Here is a 24,313-nt window from a genome sequence, read left to right on the forward strand (position 1 = left end):
CTGGACGTGTCTAAAAATTTGGCATACCAGTTTGTTTTTATGCCATTGTTGAATCTGTGGGGTTGAATATCACAAACGCCAACTTTTTATTTTCTTCTTCTTCACAAGTAAATTTGATTTTTGTATGTTGGTTATTGAGGGTTTTCAATATCATTTCTTCGTCCGTTTTCTTAATTATATCAAATGTGTCGTCTACATATTTCTTTATGTATTTTATATAGATTCCTTTTGATCTTAATTCAGATATACTATCGTCTAGTATTTTGTCCGCTACAGTCGGGGATAGAGGATTCCCCATTGACATTCCAAGTATTTGTTGGTATATTATTTCGTCTCTCTATCCCCGACTGTAGCGGACTTTGTCTTAGACAAAATACTAGACGATAGTATAGCTGAATTAAGATCAAAAGGAATCTATATAAAATACATAAAGAAATATGTAGACGACACTTTTGCTATAATTAAGAAAATGGACGTAGAAATGATACTGAAAGCCCTCAATAACTAACATACAAAAATCAAATTTACTTGTGAAGAAGAAGAAAATAAAAAGTTGGCGCTTTTGGATATTCAACTCCACAGATTCAACAATGACATAAAAACAAACTGGTATGCCAAGTCTGTAGCCTCGTCCAGGATGTTCAATTTTAACTTGCTCCATCCCTGGACTCAAAAAAGAAACACTGCGTTGAACCTGATTGAAAAAATTTATAATCTCAGTGACCAAGAGTTCAGGAAAGAAAACAATGTTAAAATCAAGAACTTTTTATACAAAAATGGATTTCCGAGCAGCCTAATACAAAAATGGATCACAACAAAAATGAACAATAGCAAACATTCAAATCAGAACACAAAAGCAGATAACCAAAGAAAATATTTACCGGCATAGCATATGTACCAGGCCTAACAGACATGAAAACGTTAGGCACATACATACCCAACAACACTATAGCTTTTGCTCATCGACCACATCAAACACTTAATACAATATTTACAAAAACTAAAGACAGAACAAAAAAGGAACAACAACACAACGTTATTTATGAAATTAAATGTAATGGCAAAGAAGGCGAACCCTGCGACAAAATATAAATAGGAACAACGAAGCGAGCTTTGGGAGTGAGAATAGGCGAACATAAAGCAGACGCAACAAATAGAAAGATGACGACAGCCTTGGTGCAGCACATCAACAAACTCGATCACTCAGTTGATTTCCATAATATATGAATAATAGATGTGGAAAGCAAAATAAAGAAAAGATTAACGTTGGAAGGGCTTCGAATCCAACAGCAGATAAATAATGCAATGAACTACAAAGAGGATGTAGATAATATCAGCTGTGCATACAAATGTGTGATAACCAACAATTGACGAACAGCTGGAATAGAGTGTAGATGGTTTTTTAAATGTAAAAATTTTGTTCATGTTAAATGCCTATATTTTTGTAAAAATGTGTAGTTAATTTGCAGTCTACAATTTATGTTATGGTATGTATGTACTATAATTTAGAAAAATATTTTCTAATTATGTTTTATTGTCAAAGTAAATACATAGTCTCCCTGAAGAACGTGTCGAAACGCGTCGGAGAAAAAAAGAAAAACTAATGTTTTTGCTTTAAATTGAACGACCAAAAAGCACTTACAAATAAATAAATTCAACAATTCCCTTGGTCTAAAAAAAATACAATAAGTTTTTTTTAGCAACAATAGGCCTCTAAACATATTAAATATTTCCGCTTGTATTAGATAAAATGGCTGTAGTATTAAGAACAATTTTTTACGAAAATGAATTTGTCATATAAACCTATGTTCTCAGCTTCGCTCAGAGAAAAAATAACAATATTTTTTTCAATACCTTCTTGTATATTTATATATACTTATTAATTAGCTGTTGCTAGCATAAGAAATGATTTATTTTTGTAAAATACTTAACAAGAACTGGGTTTCCTAACTTGCTAAAGAAAATTTAGATGAGTATGACGCTGGAGTGAAGTAAACAAGATAAAGAATCAAAAATAAATAAGAAGTTCAATACACTTTATAAAATATTGATTTATATTATTTAGAAAAATGATTTGAAAAAAAACAAGAAACCATTAAATCCATTTTTTTTTTTATCAAACTCCTTCTACAGGTTTTGTTTTTAATTTTACGTAAAATGGTCTAAGTTGGTCTAGCAAGGTTGCCTTATGTTTAAAGGGCGTGCGAATTTGAGGGCTTAAACATTAAGAACCAAGTTACTAGGAGATATTTTTATTCATTTCTTATGCACTCATCGGGTGCCGGGGGAGGTGCGGAAGAGGATAACACAATTTTCTTACCAAGCGTTATACCTCCACTTAGCGTTATATCTGCAGTAGTTAACATCTGATTAGAAGTTAGAAGTTATGAAAGATATTAGTAACTCTTAAATTTTGGATTTTGTAAAAAATTTAAATTTTGTGAAAATTGAAAATTTTGAAATTATTTATTTTTTAAACGGTTTTTAGATTATATAATTTAGTAGCTAAAATTTTTATGACGAAATAATTTATAAAAATTTAAAATTTTTCAATTATTTATTTATAAATTTTATTAAATTTTTTTTAATTATTAAATTGCTCTTTCCCCTGATAGCTTATAATAAGAGAGATTTTTGGATTACGGCATCGTCGAAGCGATGGAAAAATGTCCAACGATGCAACAGCGCAATAGTTATAATGTAATAACATCCTCATATATTGTCAACGCTTATTTCGCTTCATAATTTAGCTTGCCCGCTTCCTATTCAAACATGGCCGTGGTAATTTTCAGGGAGGGTAGCACACGGTCTTGTGTCACTTAACATATACCAGCACTGGTTCTAATAGTGACTATGCTGCATATTCCATCTTGCGTCTTAAGTACAACAGGCTACAGATAAGATGCTATAAGAATTATATTACGAAGATTAAGCAAGGGATCTATTCCGGTCCAAAATCATTTTCCTTTCCTCCATTCCTTCGTCAACTTCAAAAGAAATTTTAAAGGGCTTCCTTCTGTAACGAAGTATAACGCTCAGATTTCTAGTAATGACTCCGAGATTGCTAATGTGTTTGCTGACTTTTTTAAATTTAATTATTCGACTATCCCTGACTCCCCTCTGGTGGATTATCAATATATGTTACCTTCGCTTAAGTCAGTAGTAATTCCATAAATTCATACAAATGAGGTACTAAGGCATCTGGAATGTCTGACAATTTCCTACTCCAGTGGACATGATGAAATATCATCTGTTGTACTAAGAACTTCCGCTCAATTTCTTTGTCAACCCCTTACCTGCTTATTTAGTGCCTCTTTGATCCAAGGGATATTCCCTAAGAAGTTGAAGGAGTCATTGATAATACCCCTTTATAAAAGTGGGAGTAGATATTGTGTCACAAACTATAGAGGAATAGACAAATTTTGTGCTATCCCAAAACTATTTGAATCAATTGTCACAAAGCAACTAGCTTTTACAGTATCTTCAGCAGTGGACCTTTCGCAACGTGGGTTTTGCTAGGGTAAGTCCACTGTGTCTAACTTGCTGGAGTTCACAACCCTTGTATCCAATAACTTTAGCACGAACTGCGATGTTGCTGTCATTTACACAGATTTCAGTAAGGCGTTTGATAGATTTTCCCATTCCTTACTCATGCTAAAACTCGATCGATTGGGTTTCCCATCACCGCTTCTCTCTTGACTTTCTTCGTGCTTGGAAGGTAGAAAGTAAGCCGTTGTGTTTAGCAATTGTTGAATTCATCAATGTATCTTCTGGAGTCACCAGGGCAGTCACCTTTGTCCAATGTTGTTTCTGATCTTAATAATAATAATAATAAACCCAACGGATTAATACCCTCCAAAGCCCGCCCAACCGACACGAGGGGCGCATCTGCATGACGCACGGATTTGTTTTTGTTTTTGCCGAGTTGTTGATAGGCGGAGGTTTGTTAAGCGTCGAGATCTAAAACTGCTCAGCTACAGAATAAAAATCATCAGCTGAGTATTATATACATAACAGTAGAAAATTATACATATAGTAAATTGTTAAATAAGTTAAGGATTTAGCATATAAAGATTTTTATTTTTTATTTTTATTTTTATTTTGTTACGAGCTAAGATAGGATAGGACAGTTTTCCTTATAGTAAAAAGTGAATCCGTTATATCAAATGAATTCGAGTGAGAGTTAAAATCATAACACAAACACCGGAAAGGTTCATTTAATTCGAAGTTAGTTCTACACTGCCTCAAAAGAAGAGGTTTGTAATGTCTTGACGCTCGTGATGGGATATTGAAGTTTACTTCGTTCAAAAGAAAGGGGCTAGAAATTAGTCCATTCAGTAGTTTAGCCATAAATAATACTCCTAGCATTTCTCTACGGCTAGCGAGAGTTGGAAGATTGATAAGCCTTAACCGACTAGTATAAGGTGGAAGATTATATGCAGAGTCCCAATGAAAATTCCTTAAAGAAAAAAGTAAAAATTGCTTCTGTATTGACTCAAGCCTATCTGCATGAACTTGATATCGCGGATTCCAGACTACTGATCCGTATTCTAGTATCGGCCTAACCAATGTGGTAAAAAGGGCTTTGGTTACATAAGGGTCACTAAATTCTTTAGACAATCTCTTCACGAATGATAGAACACCTCTAGCCTTATTGGCAGTAGTCATAATATGAAGGTTGAAACTAAGTTTAGCATCCATCGTATCTCCCAAGTCAACAAAATAATTTACTGATGCAAGACAAAAATTATCAATTACGTAAGAGGCTGCTGGCAAAGATCTCCGAGAGAAACACATGAACTTACATTTATTGATGTTCAGCGGCATTGAATTCGCGTTGCACCAAGCAACTAAGCAGTTTAAATCCGCTTGAAGCAATGGACGTTCTTCAATAGAGTCATAAGACCTAAAAAGTTTTACATCATCAGCATACATTAAAATTTTGGAATATTTTATTATGGTACAAATATCATTAATAAATAGCAAGAACAGAATTGGACCGAGATGACTGCCCTGTGGGACGCCAGAGGGAACATTAATGACCTCTGAAAGAGTATTTTTAAAAATTACTTGTTGCGTTCTACCGCAGAGATAAGAAGATATCCACTGAGTGAGACCTGGTTGGAAACCAAGTCGATCCAGCTTGTGGATAAGCAATGAATGGGAAACTTTGTCAAATGCTTTACTGAAATCAGTGTAAATAACATCGGTGTGAAGATTTTCTCAATCCATTAGAAACATGCGTTGTGAATTCAAGTAGGTTGGTAATGGTAGATTTGCCTCTACAGAATCCATGTTGAGAGTTTGCAATTAATGCAGAAATGGAAAATGTTAGCTGATTAGTAACAATGGCTTCAAACACCTTTGGGATGGCAGACAATTTTGCAATTCCTCGATAATTTTCTACACATGACCTACTGCCGTTTTTGTGGAGGGGTATTAGAAAAGATTCCTTCCAAGCAAAAGGAAAGACTCCATGTTTTAGGGACATGTTGAATAAATCAGTTAGGGGCAGATAAATGTGTTCTGCACATCTTTTGAGAAAACATGTGGGAATTAGATCAGGACCGTATTTATAAGATTCCTTCAAAGAAGTTAAATATGTAAGAACCTCTTCTGGAGATATTGATGGAATATTAGTTGCGTTAAGTGAGTCAAGTTCATACGGGTATTCACTAGACAAAGAAATTAATTCAGCGGAATAGTTAGATTTGAAAAATTGTGCAAATAAATTAGCATTAACTTGATCGTCGCTAGAGAAATCATCACGGTATTTCATACCAGAAGGAAAGCCTTTAACCCTACGTTTAGAGTTCACGAGATTATAGAAAGCTTTCGGATTGCAAGTTATTTTCTTTTTCATGGCACAGAGATAGGTATTGTAACACTTTTTATTTAATTCAAAATATTTATGACGCAATATAGAGTACTTCAAGTAGTCGGAGTGTGACCCCGTCTTCTTGTACAGCTTGAAGGAACGCGTTTTTTTGTTTTTTAAAGATTTCAGTTCTTTGGTGTACCATATTTGGACTAGTTCAGTGAAAACATGTTTACGCTTAGGTACATGTCTGTCCAGAATAGCGTGAATGACGGCGTTGAAGTCAGAAACGTTTTTGTCAATATCTGCACCGTATTTGGGCCAAACTATTGTAGATAAAATTTGGTTGAGTTTATTAAAATTAGCCTTCGCGAATTCGAATCTAAAACTAGAGTCGGTTTCTGTGGTAGTGCAACTCCGAGAACTTTCTTCCAATTCGTAAACTATTTCCAGCGAAGGATGGTAAGGATACTCAGGTACAGTAAGAGGTTCACCCCTCCTAAGAATGGATTTTGAAGTATCATCAACAAATACCAGATCAAGTACCCTCCCGTACATGTTTGGAACTATATTTATCTGTCTTAGGCAAAGTTCAGTTATTTCTGCTAAAAAGTCGATGCTGGAGAATTTTGAAGAAACCGGTACAATACCATGGTCGGATGTGGTCCATGATACGTGCGGAAGATTAAAAACACCCAAGACAATTATCGAGTCAATAGGCTTCAACAATGAACTGATATCTTTCAGTAACGAAATATGGTTCATATACACCGAGGGATCTGAAGATGGTGGGATATAGCAAATGGCAATATAGGTAAAACCTATTCCCAGCTGGGTTCTAATGCACTTAAATTCCGTAGCTTCAATAACAGGTAAATTTACCTCAGCGGAAAGTATAGAAGAATGTACCGCGAGCAAAACTCCACCTCCAACTCTGTTCAAGCGGTCATTTCTATATATTTGGTAATCATTGCAAAGAATCTCCGAATTAAAAATATGAGGCTTTAACCAAGTTTCAGTAAAAGCGATGATATTGTAATTAGAGTTAAATGATCTCAAGTATAGATCAGTTAGTTTTGTGTTTAGGCCTTTTACATTTTGATAAAATATGTTAAGGACAGGTTTAATATTTAGTTTTTTGCAGCATTATTGGTTTGAGGAACGGTAGCAAGATTACGAATATTAACGTTGCGTCTATGCTCGAATTCACGTACAAAGGCTCCGGGTGGCCAAATGAATTATTCAAAATTGTTTCAAAATGTTGCGCTGATACGTCAATCCTAAATGACAAAATGTCTCTAGGATAATTAAATTTAAATTTACGACTAGACACATTTTCAGATTTAAGTTTACTTATGATGTACGACTTCAGGTCCTCTTCTGTAGTGTCTCTCTCGAATCTGGAGACGAAAATCGACTTTTTAATCGGGACAGTAATCAATCTACCAGCCGGCGGTTCAGATTCCGCAGAGGGGTTCCTTTTTGTGGAGGGTACAGTAGATACAGCTGAATGAGCATTCGATGTCGATGGTTGAACTGCTAAGGGACTCGGAGAGGACAGATTTATCAATTCAATAGTTGGGGGTGGAAGATCTGGAGGTGAAGCAACTTTGGGATCAGCATCCGTAGTCGGAGCTGGAAGAGAAACATCGATAGACCTACGATTATTATCCGGAATGTTCACATTTGAATGTTTGAAAGACTTAAATAAGCTTTCATAATGCTTAAACTTCTCGGATAAAGCGGAAATCTCTTTGCCTATTTCAGAAAATCCATCTCGGGCCTGTTTGAAGACCTTGAAAAGGTCAATTTGGGTAGGCCTACATTTCAAACAAGCCCAACGTACTCCCTTATCGTTATCGTTAAGTGCGTCAACCACTCGTGCTGATAAACCGGCGCACTTCATATGAGCAAGCCGATCGCAAAGCCAGCATGCCACGAAGGGATGTGATTCACTTTTTACTAAGCAGTTAGGATATAAACACGACATTCTTAATAAATTTAAAGAGGATGAGGAAATAAATATATATATATAAATGCTACGGAAAAACCGAGAATTAATAAAATAGGAAAAGTATGAATATTAATTGACCTCCCAAATGTTTTGAAGTGCTGCATTCCGCTGATGTACGCTGATGATGTCAAGCTGGTTATGCCCATTAGCTTTCCTGAAGACAGGGTACTTCTCTAAACTTACCGAAGTGCAAATTTATTTGTTTTACGAGGAATTCTTTTAAATCCCATTAGTATTTAATAGGCGATTATATCATTAAGCAAGTCACAAACTTTACTGATCTTGCCATCATAATTGACCCTAAAATGGACTTCAAATTAAATATAGAATCGTATGTAAATAGGGCTAGAAGGACTTTGGCTTTCGTAAAAAAGTGGTTGAAGGAATTCAATGACCCCTATGTCAGTAAAATTCTTTTTTTTATAGTTAGTAAGACCTATATTGGAATATGGTTCCATTATCTGGAACCCGCGTTATCAGATTCACAGCGAAAATTGGAATCGGTCCAAAAGCAATTTTGTTCTTTGCTTTAAATCATTTGCCATGGGATCCGTCAAGGAATCTACCGCCCTACTGCAGCCAGTTAAAACTTTTAAAGCTGCCTTCACTACAGAGGCGTAGGGTGATGCTTGGTGTTTTATTCATGGTAAAACTATTAAGAGGTATGATAAGCAGTTCATTTCTGCTTGGCGAGTTTATGTTCAATGTCCCTTTTAGGCCCTCTCGGTATTTCCAACCGCTATATTTATTAAATTTAGATCGAATTTTCAAATGCATGAACCTCTGCGTTGTCTGTGTCAAGATTTCAATAATCACTGCAATAATGTTGATACTTGTGATACACTTTACAGTATAAAATAATATATACTCACTGCCTTGAACTCATAACTATTTCTAAAATAACATGTTAAACTAAATCTGTTATTTCTTTTGTTTTGCAAATTCTTTTTTATTAAATTGATAAGCATAAGATTTTTCAATCTATAAATTAACTAATTAATAAATAATTACGAAATGATTTGGGTGGGTGGCTTGAAATCACGTTCTTTCCAACCTTCCACTCTTATCACCAGCTCCAGTAACTTTGGTTGGATAACTTGGAATCACGTCCTTTCCACATCGCAGCCCTCTTTATTGTGTATTAAATATACATCAGCTCCTCGAAATCATGTCCACTCAGACAGCACTAATAATCAACTGTGTTGCTCGGCATCACAGTCCATCCCGACACCTGATTTAATAATATATATACAGATGTTATAATAGAATTAGCAGACCCGGCAGAAGTTGCTCTGGCTTAAATATCGTCTATCTGCGTACATTTTAATAAGCTTATTCCGTCTAACTTTGCCTTCGCCCCTCTACACTTTTTCCTAATCTTTGTATTCACTCCTCCCTCCGTATTTTTCGCTTCATCTATCTCCATCTTCTTTTAATTCTATCTCTTTCTCAGTCTCCTTCTCTCTTTTCTCTTCTCTCAAGTTTTTCTCATTTTTATTCATATCTTATTGCCAGTCCCAGAGGGTGGTATGTATTTTGTTCCAGTCCCATTCCGAGTCTCAGTCCCAGTCCCACTCCGAGTCTCAGTCCCAGTCCCAGTCCTGGGATTAGGACCCAGTCCCAGTCTGGCTCTAGTCTACTTCCCGGAAAAAAGCATCGTAAATACTAATATAGCAAATTTATATACTAAATTTCAGACAAATCGAATAGGGCATATGTAAATAGGTATGTGGGTATTATTAACATATGTCTTTGTTTCGGTTTCGCATGCATATTTATCAATTTTGCCAGGTTGATACGACTAAATCGAATATCACAATGAAAATTACTTTAAAGCTCTCAGTAACAGCTTCCATTTGATTTCCATATTACAGACACATTCTAGGGGTATCCGGGTCCAGGTTTTGGCCTATATCTTCAGACCCTTGTCACCCAGCGGCGTAAAACTTACTCTGTACTAAAGCACACATCAACAGCTTCAATTTGATACCAATAATGTAAAAACACATTCTAGGTGTATTCGGGTCCATGTTTTGGCCTATATCTCGAGACCCCACTCAACAATAGGTTTGAAAACTTACTCTGTACTAAAGTATACAGCAACAGCTTCAATTTGATACCCATAATGTAGAAACATATTCTAGGTATATCCGGGTCCACGTTTTGGCCTACATCTCGAGACCCTACTCACCAGTAGGTACGAAAACTACCCTGTACGAAAGCACTCATCAACAGCTTCAATTTAATACCCATAATGTAAAAACACTATCTAGGCGTTCACGGGCGACGTTTTGGCCTATATCTCTAGACCCTAGTCTCCCAGAGGTCTGAAAAGTATCCTCTACTAAAGCACTCATCAACAGCTTTCATTTGTTATCCATATTCTATAAACACATTCTAGGGGTACCCGGGTCCATGTTTAGGCCAACATCTCGAGACCCTATTCACCCAGGGGTATGAAAATTACCCTCTACTAAAGCACTCATCAACAGCTTTCATTTGTTATCCATATTCTATAAACACATTCTAGGGGTACCCGGGTCCACGTTTTGGCCTATATCTCGAGACCCTGTGAGTCGATCCTGAATTTTCTTTGCTACAAACCTGACGGGGCCCGAGGCCTTTCTAAGGAATGCAAAGCCGTTGAAATCGGTTCGTGCGTTCTGGAGTTATAGCGTCAAGAAGGAAAACCCGACTTATTTTTATATTATAGATTTTGCTCACTATGTATGCTTCTGTAATTTATTCTGTAATCCGTAATTATATTTAATCTGATTTATTGTTAAATTTGTAGACTAATAAATAAAAATAAAGACTTTTTAAAGTAAAGTTTTTTTTTTTTAATTTTTTGGGCTTTGATGTATACAAAATAAAGGTGTGTAAAAGTGTTTAATACGAAACAATTTTTCAAGCTAATATTGCAGAAAAAAAGATTTTCATTTGAATAGTTAGTTATAAAATACACTGTAAAAAAATTTTTTTTGTAACAAGAAAATAACACGTTTTTCACTAATCCTCTTCTTACAGTTGATTTTCACTGAACATATTCATAAACTCCAGTGCTAATTTGTCTTTGCATTCAAAGATTGCAAAAATTTAGATGGAGTACAACTTTGGTGTCTTAGAAAATGTTATTCCCTGCGTATAGGTTAACATTCCGTTCCAACTATGCAAATTTATAGGTTTATCGTTTCCATACTTTTTTTTACACACAAAATTAAAATGCCTTATTATTGTTTAGAAACAAGTTGCATTAGCTGACATTTCTGGAAAAAGGAAAAAATTGGTAAAAATAGAAATGGTGTAATTCTCAATTCAATAACACGCCGATAGTAAATTGGTTACACTTTAATAAACGATTTAAAAATAAATCGACAACATTTGGTACTGCGATAAAAAATCGATAAACTTTTGATAAAAAATCGATTTATATAACAAAGTGGTAGTTTTCCGATAACAAACTAGTAACACTCCTTTAACAAAATCGAGAGATTTTCATAAAAAATAGAAAAAATTTAGATGATAAGTCGAGTATACTTCGATAACTTTTGATCGATAACTCTTATACCTCGTCGATAACATATATTAATCAAATATTTCATTTCAAATCCTTCTTTTATATAAAACGCAACTTAAAATTCCTCTGTCCTTGAACACAGAAATAATGTTGATGAATTTTCATTTTGAAATTTTAACAAAAGCAATGGTAAACAGCGTAACATAAACAAAGCTATAAAGGTATGCGCAATCTACCGATACCGATATTGAATAGTTTCCTATCTAGATGTACTTTTAAAAATTTTTTACCAAGCTTCGGTATACCGCGCCTAATTTTGAAATATTGGATTCTATTACTTCTTTTCGCAAGCGTAGATGATGTCAATCCCCTACATATTTTGCAAAATTCTGGTCCAAGAAAAAAATACCAATTCTCCAATTTTCAACAATTTCGAAAACTTGTATGCATTAATTAATAAATGTAGAAATATTTCGAAAGTCTTGATAGAGAAAAAGATATTGCAGCTATCAACTGATATATAAGACCGCTTAGAGGTTTAAAAAAATTGCTGAATTATGCACTCCTGTTGCAAGAGGCAACTAAAATTCACAGGATCAGGTTCAAGGGTCAAAAGAAAAGTTCTTTATGGCCACTACCAGAAGATATTTACGTATACGGAATGTAATCTACACAAAGAAACAAAATAAAAATTTCTTAAAACCAGCTTTATTCTCATTTATTTTTTATTTTTATTTTAGTGGTACATATGGCTAAGATGTAAAACGAAATATGGTCCCAATCGAGTAGCTGTACATCATACCTAAGGAACTCTCTCCATTGCTCTAGTAGTTTTCGGTCTGAAATTGTTAGCGTAAACACTTCGTTCCAAATAAGCCCAAAAGTCCTCAACTGAACGCAGTTGAGGGATGTTTGGAAGGTATGCTCTCGTGCTTACAATGTTTTCATAGCATCTAAGGTCTGTCTGGCGTAAATGCTTCATTTTATCGATTTTTCTTATAAATAAATTCGTTTCATTTGGGCAAACACTGGTCTACATATCCATAAGCATTGACAGCAAAACTTGTTGCAAAAAACTGGACTCAACATGCCAAATGGATTGATAGGGAGCTAAAATAATAACTTCTTCGGGAACTTTGTTTGCTCTAAATACTTCACCCTGTTATCAGCAGTTTTTTTCCTTCAAAATAATGCTCAGCTTGCTATTCATTTCCATCTAGAGTGAAATGTGGCTCGTCATCTTTGAGAAAAAAATATTTTAACTCAAACTGGTTAGCCGTCCCTTTGCATAATTTTCTGGGCTTCGGAGACAGCTGGTTCCCTTTTTCTCCTCTGATTATGTATTCGTTATGCATTGAGATCTATTTTAACTGTTTTTTTCACAGCACTGAAGCTTTCACCCAACTATCTGTAGAATTTCGCGGTTTTGCCTTTAGTAAGTCTCCGCAATTGAACTCTTTTGCAGAATTTGTTCAAGCTGCAACTCTTTTCTGACACATTTTTTTTAAGTTTTCTAAGCGAGGTTATCCCTCGGCATAAAATATGTGAATCCTGTCCCTCCAATTTGAAAAGAAAATTAGAAAGGGAACATGACGCAAATTGGAGAGAAGCTCGGTCTAAATATTCTCGCAGGTAAATCGCGGAAAGTATTTATTTATTTTTTTTATTGCTACGTTTTTCCAATTTATACAAAACCTGGTGTGATTGTAAGCGCTTAGCGCACTTATACGTAGATAAATTAAAACATTCGAAAAGTGTAGCATTATTTTCCTAGTTTGTGCGGATTCCAATCCATATATTTCATTACTGGAGTCGAATTAGGCAGAGGACTCTCCAAATGCACAACACATCGCTTTACTTTCGGAGTGGGGGTTTGCAAACGCTGAGTACAAAAGCTTAGCACTTTTTTGCTAATTTCAGCTTCCACTGAGGTCGTAGTTCACTAAATTATAGTCCGGTATTTTCTTTACCTCATGAAAATTTTTCTATTTGCTTTTTCAAAAATTTAAAATACTGCCATGTATGTATTTGTACTCCTTTTATAAATCAAAATAAAAATTTACCTTAAAAGCACACATGAAATGTACTCCTTATTTTACATTCATTTATTGTTATCTGCATGTTATATTGTTGTTAACTTTTTATTTCAGAAAATTTTGTACTTTATTTTCGTTGCTACACAAATATTTTTTAATGGGATTATACAAGAGAGCCTTATAGTATGCATGGGTCGTTACGTTAATGTGCAAAGTACTTCAAGTTAATTTATGTGCATGAAGACCTTCAGCCGCAAGCTGTAGCTATAATAAAAGTGAAAAAAAAGCCTTCCAAAACTTATGAATGTGTATGGAGTGTAACTATGTGTGTTTTAAGTAGCTACTGTTACATGAGTAAGATTTGTACTTTTTGGTATTTTGGTCAGCACTAAAATGGCTCCAAACAATATGCATCTTGCAAAATGTGAAGTTAAGATAAAAAGTCATGGCAAGGAAAAAAATGTGGAAAAATTAAACAAGAAAGGCAGCACAAAAAGGGAAGTATAAATATAAAGAAATAAAGCAAAATTTGTATGGTACATAAGTTGATTTTTCGCTGTGAGTATATGTATGTATGTATGCATCTACATATATATATCTATATGCATATATGTAAATTCACCATCCAAAGCATAACAATAAACACAATTTATTGCGCACATAATTAAGCGTAATACGAAAGTAATATTTTTTTTACGTATGAAAACGAGGTATGCACGTGTGCTTAAATACAAAAAATGTACATATGTATGTTGTTTACCTTTTTTAATGATGCTCATTCCTTGTTATATTTGAAATTTGAAAGGTTAAACATTTTTAATGGCTTCAACTTGCCAAGTCTGTTGTACCAAATATTTATAAACCTACAAGAGAAAGCAAATGCGAAGTTCAATGACTATTTGGTAAACAAGAGGTTTTTTTTACAAACAAACAAATAAGAAAGGGATTGCCTACAAACCTTCCATAAATGGTGGATTTGGGGAGTTCCAAACCAAAACGCATTAAGTGACTCTTAACAAACTTCTAGATAAATGAGAAAAACTTCCAAGTCTTAAAAATAGGCACATTTTCAAATAATTCTTAAGATATTATACCAGATATTAAAGAACATACATACAGCGAAAAAATGTAATTTATTTGACTTCAAGATTTGAATATAAGACAGATAGTTGATTGTTATTATTGCGTTTTGATTTCAGAAATTTGTTTTATTGCATTTTGGTTTGGAGGTCATTAGATCTTGAGCACTTTGGTGTGAATAATATTAACTATTTATGGAATTAAAAATCGTATGTTACTATTCAGCGATCCTGGAAAAAATGGTTGGATCATGTGTGCCATTTTTGTCATTTTAGTACTCCATTAAGAGAACACTACGTACTCATTCAGTCTATGTGAGGTCCTCATAGATTGTGCTTATGAATAGTCCAGTAATAATTTCTGAGGGTTTTTGCAAAGTTCTCGCCCTAAGGTGGTCCGTGCAGTACTATACTTTCAGGTCTACCGAGCTGGAAGAGAATATGAACCTGTCCTAGAAAACCCTAATGTAAATTGTATCACACTTTTTATATGTATGAGGATCAGTTGTGGTGCACTCGTATTTTATTAATTGTAGGAAGCTATTACGTTTTGCTACGAAACTAATTCTTTCGAAATATATTTTTTTGTTTTACCTCTCATAATGATCATTACGTCGATTTTAGAAAGTGAAGTTCAATCATATCAAAATCTCAAAAAATATTAGGGGTGCATTTATTGCGTTTATGGTTGGAGCTCGTCATATATAATATAAAGAATACGAATGTACATAGGCGAAATTTTCGATAAATATCAAATGACAAATAGATCGGTAATCTTCACACAAGGTTTTAAGTTTCTTGCTCTCTACGTGAGATAGCTCTGACGATGAAGATCATATCTAAACAAAACGTTGTATGGGATAATTATATTATGTGTTTATACGAAAATTCTAGTTGTTAAAATAGGGCCGAAATTAAAAAAAAAAAAAATATTATCTGAATATTCGGTTGTATAGAATATATAATTTATACACAATCTACCTCAATTATTTGGTGAGACAAGAATGTATGCCATATACCAAAACATTTGTAGCATTTATCTAATAATTTAAGGAAGATATGACCAAGTATATATCGGTTTTGTGGGTGGTCCAATCTGATCCGTCCCACAATTGTCTTATTTTTCACCAAATTTCATGAAGGAATCTCAAAAATTTATGGACATGTTTGCATTCAAACAGACACGCTTTTTTTGATATTAATTCGTAAGTTGTTCATAGCGCTCCAATTAGTTAAACTGTTTAAATCATCCAGTATGAAAGATACATCTGATTTGATATCGATCCTTCTAAAAAAACTTTTAGGTCATCTGCATAGAGCAAATATTGTGCATTTTTAAAGCATGTTCCTATAAATAATAAAATAAAATTGGTCCAACATACTTCGCTGAGGTACTCCGGACGTATTTACAAATGAATATGACTTGACATTCTCAATTTCATCAAACGAGATTCTATTGGAAAGATATGATCCATTCCAGCATAGAAAAGTAGAGTTAAATCCAATTAACTCAAGCTTACGCAATGAAATGCTGTGAATAACTGTATCAAAAGCATTTGCGAAGTCAGTGTACATAACATCTACTTGATGGCCTTTTTTAAATGACGAAATACAAAATTGAGAAAAAGAGGCAAGGTTGGATCCCTTTATTGCAAAAGACAGCTTAGATGTGGGTTTTAAGAAGGAGTGTCCTTAGTCGTGAAGACGTTTTCGAGATATCGACCAAAATGTGGACCAGGGTGACCCAGAACATAATCTGTCGGGTACCGCTAATTTATTTATATATGTAATACCAAAAACAGTATTCCTGCCATGATTTCAAGGGGTTTTGATTTCGCCCTGCAGACCTTTTTCATTTTCTTCTACATAATATGGTACCCATTTTACAAAGTTTTTTCCAAAGTTATATTTTGCATCAAAAAACCAATCCAATCGCAATGTTTCATCCCTTTTTTCGTATTTGGTATAGAATTATGGCATTTTTTTAATTTTTCGAAATTTTCGATATCGAAAAAGTGGGCGTGGTCATAGTCGGATTTCGCCCATTTCTAACACACGAAGATAAAGTGAATTCGGATAAACCGTGAACTAAGTTTAGCAAAGATATATTGATCTTTCCTCAAGTTATTGTGTTAACGGCCGAGCGGAAAGAAAGGCGATCGACTGTGTATTAAAACTGAGCTTAGCTTCAACCCATTTCACCCATATTCACAGAAAACAGTTACCGTCATAGGAGCTATGCCCTTACAAAATTTCACAAGGATTGGTGAATTTTTGTTCGAATTATGGCATCAAAAGTATTCTAGACAAATTAAATGAAAAAGGGCGGAGCCACACCCATTTTAAAACTTTCTTTTATTTTTGTATTTTCTTGCACCATATCATTACTGGAGTTTAATATTGACATAATTTACTTACATGCTGTAAAGGTATTAAATTTTTTGTTAAAATTTGACTTTGAAAAAATTTTTTTAAGTGGGCGTTTTCATCATCCGATTTTGCTTCTTATTTAGAACACATATAGTAATAGGAATAACGGTCCTGCCAAATTTCATCATATCTTCAACGGCTGCCAAATTACAGCTTGCAAAACTTGTAAGTTAACTTCTTTTTAAAAGAGGGTGTTGCCACGCCCATTGCCCAAAATTTTACTAATTTTCTATTCTGCGTCATAAAGTCAACCCACCTGCCAAGTTTCATCCCTTTATCCGTCTTTGGTAATGAATTATCGCACTTTTTCGGTTTTTCGAAATTTTCGATATCGAAAAAGTGGGCGCGGTTATAGTCCGATTTCGTTCATTTCAAATAGCGATCTAAGATGAGTGCCCTGGAACTTACATACCAAATTTTATTAAGAGACCTCAAAATTTACTCAAGTTGTGTTCACGGACAGACAGACGGACATGGTTAAATGAATTTCTTTTTTCGCCCAGATCATTTTGATATATATACATCTATAACTATATCGATTAGTTTATGCCGTTAAGGATTACCGTTATGCGAACAAAATTAATATGCTCTGTGAGCTCTGCTCATCTGAGTATAAAATTACGATTTCATAATTATTATAAAGACTAAGACTCTAAACTTAAAAAACTAAACTAAAGCTTTTCAAGATCGTGTGTGTAGGAGTAAAGTATTCACGAAAATAAAGCCTTCTTGTCTGGCCAAACGCCACAATCAATCGGAGGGTTAAATAGCGATCTGAGATGAGTGCCCAGGAACTTACATACCAAATTTCATTATGATACCTCAAAATTTACTCAAGTTATCGTGTTTACGCACAGACGGGCGGACATGGCTAAATGAATTTCTTTTTTCGCCAGATCATTTTGATGTATAGACATCTATAACTATATCGATTAGTTTATGCCTTTGCGGGGTACCATTATGCCAACAAAATTAATATATTCTGTGGGCTCTGCACAGATGAGTATAAAAAATTTTTAATTTGGTTTTAAGGACCAACCGTATACATAAAACGACAACCCTTTTGTGTTTATTTGTTCATTTTGTTGCTTTTGGTGTTACCACATTAGATACTTATTTTATTACACAATGCAAAATGCCTTGAAGGCAATTAAACTGTTTTCAAAATTAACTCAATTAAATAGAATTTACTTTATTGCACAGACAAATATTTTTGTTGATCATGCACGTGCATATACACAAATTACACAGTCCCTTTGTAGTTATATTTGGAGATGCAAAAGAGTATCGTATTCACGTAAAATTTTAAGATTTGGTTGTTTCATGGGTTTCCATATACAATTTGATTAAAACATACCACATACTGTGAACGGGAGACCTTGTAAATTGCCTAATTTTTTTGCGTAATAATGTTCAAATATATAAAAGCTTAATATGTAGCTACACTAGGGTGTCCCTGTAAAACAATATTTGTAGACTCATGACGTTCAAAAGGTGATAAAAAGGTAAACAATGTCACATATCATGATTTAACTTTTGAGCGTTTTGATAGACTTGGTGTGCTTATTATCGGCAACCAAACCAACATACTTAGACAAGTTATTGTTATACAATCGGTTTATTAACGAAAGCGCCGCGGGGATGTTGAGTAGCATGCTCCGTCTAGCACAACGAAGATCCTGCGTTGAATTCCCCAGCAAAGCAGCATCTACATTTTAGAAAAAATTTCAATTAGAAGACAGTTTTTCTAAGCGCGGTCGCCCCTCGGTAGTGATTTGGCAAACACTCCGAGTGTATTTCTGCTATGAAAAAAACTCATTTGCCTTGTAGATGCCGTTTTCAATCGGCGTAAAACACATACATAGGTCCAATTTACATGATTTTACAGTTATATTTTATGTGTATTACAGCTATTCGCTAAAAGGAAATTTAACGAGCGACAGGTCGTATGAGTAACTTTTTGAAACCTTCAAAACTGCAATCTCTTTTTCCATATAAATTGTGAAAAATAATAAAAGTATATAAAAAAAGGACGAAAGTTATTAAATTTAATGCAAAAGGATTCAAGTTTCGATTCGAGCTCAAGGCCAGAGTAATAATTTTTTTGATAATTATTAATTTTTTTTTTTAATTTTTCTATAATTAAAAAATTGTTTTTTTGTTTCGAACCATAAATCCTTTATCAATAGCCCGATAAAACAAAAACAATTATTTAATTCATAAAATAAATTAATTATTTTTTATACGGAGTCCCCATATATTCTTATATTTGGCTTCGCCTCTCCAATTAGGTCATTAGGCTTCCCAAGTGAGATAACATGTCAGGTGACCGTACAAAGCATATGTGTGTAGACAGTGAAGGAAATAATTTTTTGGTTGTTTTTTTTCACAAAAGGGGTTTGTCCCTTTTGTAGGTTTGTAAAACTAAAATGGTATATCATCTATATATATAAAATAGTATGTATGTATGTATGTTTGTATGTTTGAATGTTTCTATGAGGCTTATGGACTCCCAAACTACCACGCGGATTTTATTCGCATTTTCAGGATAACTTAGTAGGAACCCGGAGAGTGTTTGTGAATAGTTTTTTTTCCGGGAAGTGGACCATTATATATATTGGTCACTAAGGTATCGAGATATAGGACAAAAAGTGGACCCGGCACCCCTAGAATGTGTTTATACAATATGGATATCAACTGAATGCTGTTGATGAGTGCTTCAGTACAGGGTAGTTTTCATACCTATTGGTGACTAGGGTCTCGAATTATAGGCCAAAACGTGGACCCTGGCAACCCTAGAATGTGTTTATACAATATGGATATCAAATGAAAGCTGCTGATGAGTGCTTTAGTACAGGGAAGTTTTCATACCTATTGGTGACTAGGGTCTCGAGATATAGGCCAAAACATGGACCCGGGCACCCCTAGAATGTGCGTGTATTTTGGATATCACATGAAAGCTGTTGGTGAGTGCTTTAGTACAGGGTAGTTTTCATACCTATTGGTGACTAGGCTCTCTCGAGATATAGGCCAAAACGTGGATCCGGGCACCCCTAGAATGTGTGTGTATTTTGGATATCACATGAAAGCTGTTGCTGAGAGCTTTTAAGTAATTTTCATTGTGATATTCGGTTTAGTCGTATCAATCTGGCAAAATTGATAAATATGCATGCGAAACCGAAATAAAGACATATGTTAATAATACCCACATACCTATTTACATACGTCCTATTCGATTTGTCTGAAATTTGGTATATAAATTTGCCTATATTAGTATTTACAATGTTTTTTTCCGGGAAGTAGACCAGAGACGGACTGGGATTGGGATTATGACTGGGACTGAGACTGAGACTCGGAGTGGGACTGGGACTTAGACTCGGAATGGGACTGGAACAAAATACATACCACCCTCTGGGACTGGTAATCAGATATGAAAAAGAATGAGAAAAACTGGAGAGAAAAGATAAGAGAAAAGGAGAAGAACACTGAGAAAGAGATTAAATGAGACGAAGATGGAGATAGATGAAGCAAAAAATACGGAGGAAGGAGTGAATACAAAGATTAGGAAAAAGTGTAGAGGGGCGAGGGCAGAGTTAGACGGAAAAAGCTTATTAAAATGTATGCATATATACCAAATTTAGGGCAGAACAACGTCTGCTGGGTCTGCTAGTTTTTTATACACCTGTTATTGAGGGCCTACAGATGTGTCTTCATGTTGACTGCAGTTTTATAAGCATATTTTTTTATAAAATAATCGGTAACAAATTTTTAGCATAGATGCATAATCGGTTACAGGTTTTAGCACCGCAAGAAAGTAGGACATTGATAGCAAATCGACATTAGTTTGATATGAAAACGATAACTTTTTGATAAAAAATCGATAACTTTACAATAAATAGTCGAAAGTCTTTCGAAAATTAATCGATAAAAAATCAAAAACTTTTTGATAAAATATTGCTCAAATTTTGTTTAATACTCTAGAAATTGTCTTTAGTAAAATGGCAACTTTTCGATAACAAACAGATAACTTATCAAAAAACCAAACAGTGAACACTTCGAGTAGAAATATAAAACATGGAATCCCGTTTCCAGGTTGAGATTGCCCTTAGAAGCGTCATAACCATTTTCACCCGTTACCAGTGGGCTAGGGAGCTTAGAATACACCTGCAGCAGTTATGACTATCGTGAGAAGCACGTATTCGATATGATATACCTGAGCTTGATATCACCATTTGAAGGGATGAGATTAACAGGAATATTTTTTTTTAATTTATTAGGTCTACCCTAATCTACACATAGTACCTTTCTATGGTTGCGTGTTTCTTAATCAAATGTAATACTTATTTGGAAATATTTTGTCAATCTACCTGAATATACAAAGGAAATTTCCATTTGTATTTGCCTTAAGCCCATTAATTAATGTAAATATACTTCCTACACTAAACTCATCTTAAAACAATATTTCGCAGTAAAACGCCATATTAGTTTACTCTTGCTAAAAGATAAGCATTAAGGCCATAACACAATGCCAACGAAGGACGAAATTTTAAGTATGTCAACACCAATATACTGCTTAATATGTAACCACACTACAAGGCCGAATATTGAAAAATATACTAGATGAGTGATTTTTCATCCTCATATTTGTTTTTATTTTACCTGCAGGGGCTGAGAAATCTTATCCACAGAAACCGTAAATATATTTCACATACTTCTATATTATTTAGCACGCTTTTTTAGAGTTAATTTCCACCATGTTGCTTCTTTTATTTGCTTCTCGCTGTTCTAGTTGAGAAAAAGTAGGAAGAATGTTACTTCCAGCTGCAAAAAAGTCTTTGTTATTGCGTTTTGGCCTTTATTTTGTTGCCATGACACGTGGATAAAGGAATATAGGATGTAAGTCTTGAAATGTCCTTTATCTTGTAATTGTACCAATTAAATAAATTATTTATGGACATTTAAGGTAGTACTTGGTTTTGCTTTTATGATTTCATTAATATAAATTTTATTGAGGAAATTACACAAGCAGAGCACAATTAAGTAGTTAATTAAATTTTCAAAAAAATAGCTATTATATATGTATTGCTGAAGGATTTACTTATTCTTTATAAAGTCATTCAGTGGACTTCCATTAATCTAACATCTCGACTTTACACTCTGGTTTCGGATTTAATTATTTCTTCAAAAAAAAAAAAAAGAAAAAAAAAGAGAGCGAAATTATAATTTATTTAATAATTTGAGAAATTTTTAAAATTACTTCTTCTTTTTTCCTCTTTCGGTTCCGGGTTTTCAAATTGCTCGTGAAGTTTGATATGTAAACATGCAGGTGTACGTCTAGCAAATTTTTGCTTTTAAATTAACTAGAGCTAAACAAATGGTTGGAGCTTATTTATAACAAAGCTCCGTCGGCTGCCACTTGGTAGCAACCGAAACAAAGATTTACTTAATCCACTGGTCGTTACAAGTTTTGTTGCTTGGCATTTTATAAGTGATTTTTAAACGGCCTACATGATGGCGTGCTCCGCCTGCTACACCGAAGATCCTGTGTTCACACCGGCCAAGCACCATCAAAATTCGAGTGTTTTTTTAATATAAAGAAAGCTTTTCTAAGCGGTGTCGCCAGTCGGCAGTGATTTGGAAAGCGCTCCGAGTGTATTTCTGCCATGAAAAGCTCTCAGTAAAAGCTCATCTGCCTTGCAGATGCCGTTCCGTTAATTTTTGGGAAAAATTAAAAGAAGAACGATAATTTGCAGAGAAGCCCGGCGTAAAATTTTCCAGAGGTTATCGCACATTATATTTATTTTTTATTAAACTACTTTTTACCCAAATTTACTAGCAGTTTAGTTTCCCAAATATTCAATAATAAAATTTTAATAAAAACAAGTAAGGAAGGCTAAGTTCGGGTGTAACCGAACATTACATACTCAGTTGAGAGCTGTGGAGACAAAGTAAAGGAAAATCACCACCTTGTAAAAAGAACCTAGGGTAACCCTGGAATGTGTATGTATGACATGTGTATCAAATGGAAGATATTAAAGAGTATTTTAAAAGGAAGTGGACCATAGTTCTATAGATGGACGCCATTTAGAGATATCGCCATAAAGGTGGACCTGACCTGACTCTAGAATTTGTTTGTACGATATGGGTATCAAATGAAAGGTGTTAATGATAATTTTAAAAGGGAGTGGGCCTAAGTTCTATAGGTGGACGCCTTTTCGAGATATCGCCATAAAGGTGGACCAGGGGTGACTCTAGAATTTATTTTGTACGATATGGTTATCAAATGAAAGGTATTAATGAGTATTTTAAAAGGGCGTGGGCCTAAGTTCTATAGATGGACGCCGTTTCGAGGTATCGCCATAAAGATGGATCAGGGGTGACTCTAGAATTTGTCTGTACGATATGAGTATCAAATGAAAGGTGTTAATGAGTATTTTAAGAGGGCGTGGGCCTTATTTCTATACGTGGACGCCTTTTCGAGATATCGCCATAAAGGTGGACCAGAGGTGACTCTAGAATTTGTCTGTACTATATGGGTATCAAATGATAGGTGTTAATGAGTATTTTGAAAGGGAGTGTGCCTTAGTTCTATAGGTGGACGCCTTTTCGGAATATCGTTATAAAAGTGGACCAGGGTTGATTTTAGAATGCGTTTGTACAATATGGGTATCAAACGAAAGGTGTTAATAAGTGTTTTAAAACGGAGTGGGCCTTAGTTCTATAGGTGGACGCCTTTTCGGAATATCGTTATAGAAGTGGACCAGGGGTGACTCTAGAATTTGTTTGTACTATATGTGTATCAAATGATAGGTGTTAATGAGTATTTTGAAAGGGAGTGTGCCTTAGTTCTATAGGTGGACGCCTTTTCGGAATATCATTATAAAAGTGGACCAGGGTTGATTTTAGAATGCGTTTGTACAATATGGGTATCAAATGAAAGGTGTTAATGAGTATTTTAAAAGGGCGTGGGCCTTAGTTCTATATGTGGACGCCTTTTCGAGATATCGCCATAAACGTGGACCAGGGGTGACTCTAGAATTTGTTTGTATTATATGGGTAACAAATGAAAGATGTTAATGAGTATTTTAAAAGGGCGTGGGCCTTAGTTCTATAGGTGGATGCCTTTTCGAGATATCGCCATAAACGTGGACCAGGGGTGATTCTAGAATTTGTTTGTACGATATGGGTATCAAATGAAAGGCGTTAATGACCATTTTAAGAGGGCGTGGGCCTTAGTTCTATATGTGGACGCCTTTTCGAGATATCGCCATAAAGGTGGACCAGGGGTGACTCTAGAATTTGTCTTTACTATATGTGTATCAAATGATAGGTGTTAATGAGTATTTTGAAAGGGAGTGTGCCTTAGTTCTATAGGTGGACGCCTTTTCGGAATATCATTATAAAAGTGGACCAGGGTTG

At 34.6% G+C, this 24,313-nt stretch overlaps 1 protein-coding gene across 2 annotated transcripts in view; it reads right to left on the reverse strand.

The window, feature by feature from the left end:
• Positions 1–24,313, reverse strand: part of kek6 (kekkon 6) — a 661,827-nt gene that overhangs the window by 245,294 nt on the left and 392,220 nt on the right. For both annotated transcript variants that reach the window (XM_067784755.1, XM_067784756.1), the window contains one exon: positions 14,146–14,248. The gene's annotated coding sequence lies outside the window, so the exon portion shown is untranslated. The remainder of the gene's footprint in view (positions 1–14,145; positions 14,249–24,313) is intronic.

Source organism: Eurosta solidaginis, chromosome 4 (genome assembly GCF_040869045.1).
Source record: "Eurosta solidaginis isolate ZX-2024a chromosome 4, ASM4086904v1, whole genome shotgun sequence".
NCBI classification, from domain to species: Eukaryota; Metazoa; Arthropoda; class Insecta; order Diptera; family Tephritidae; genus Eurosta; species Eurosta solidaginis.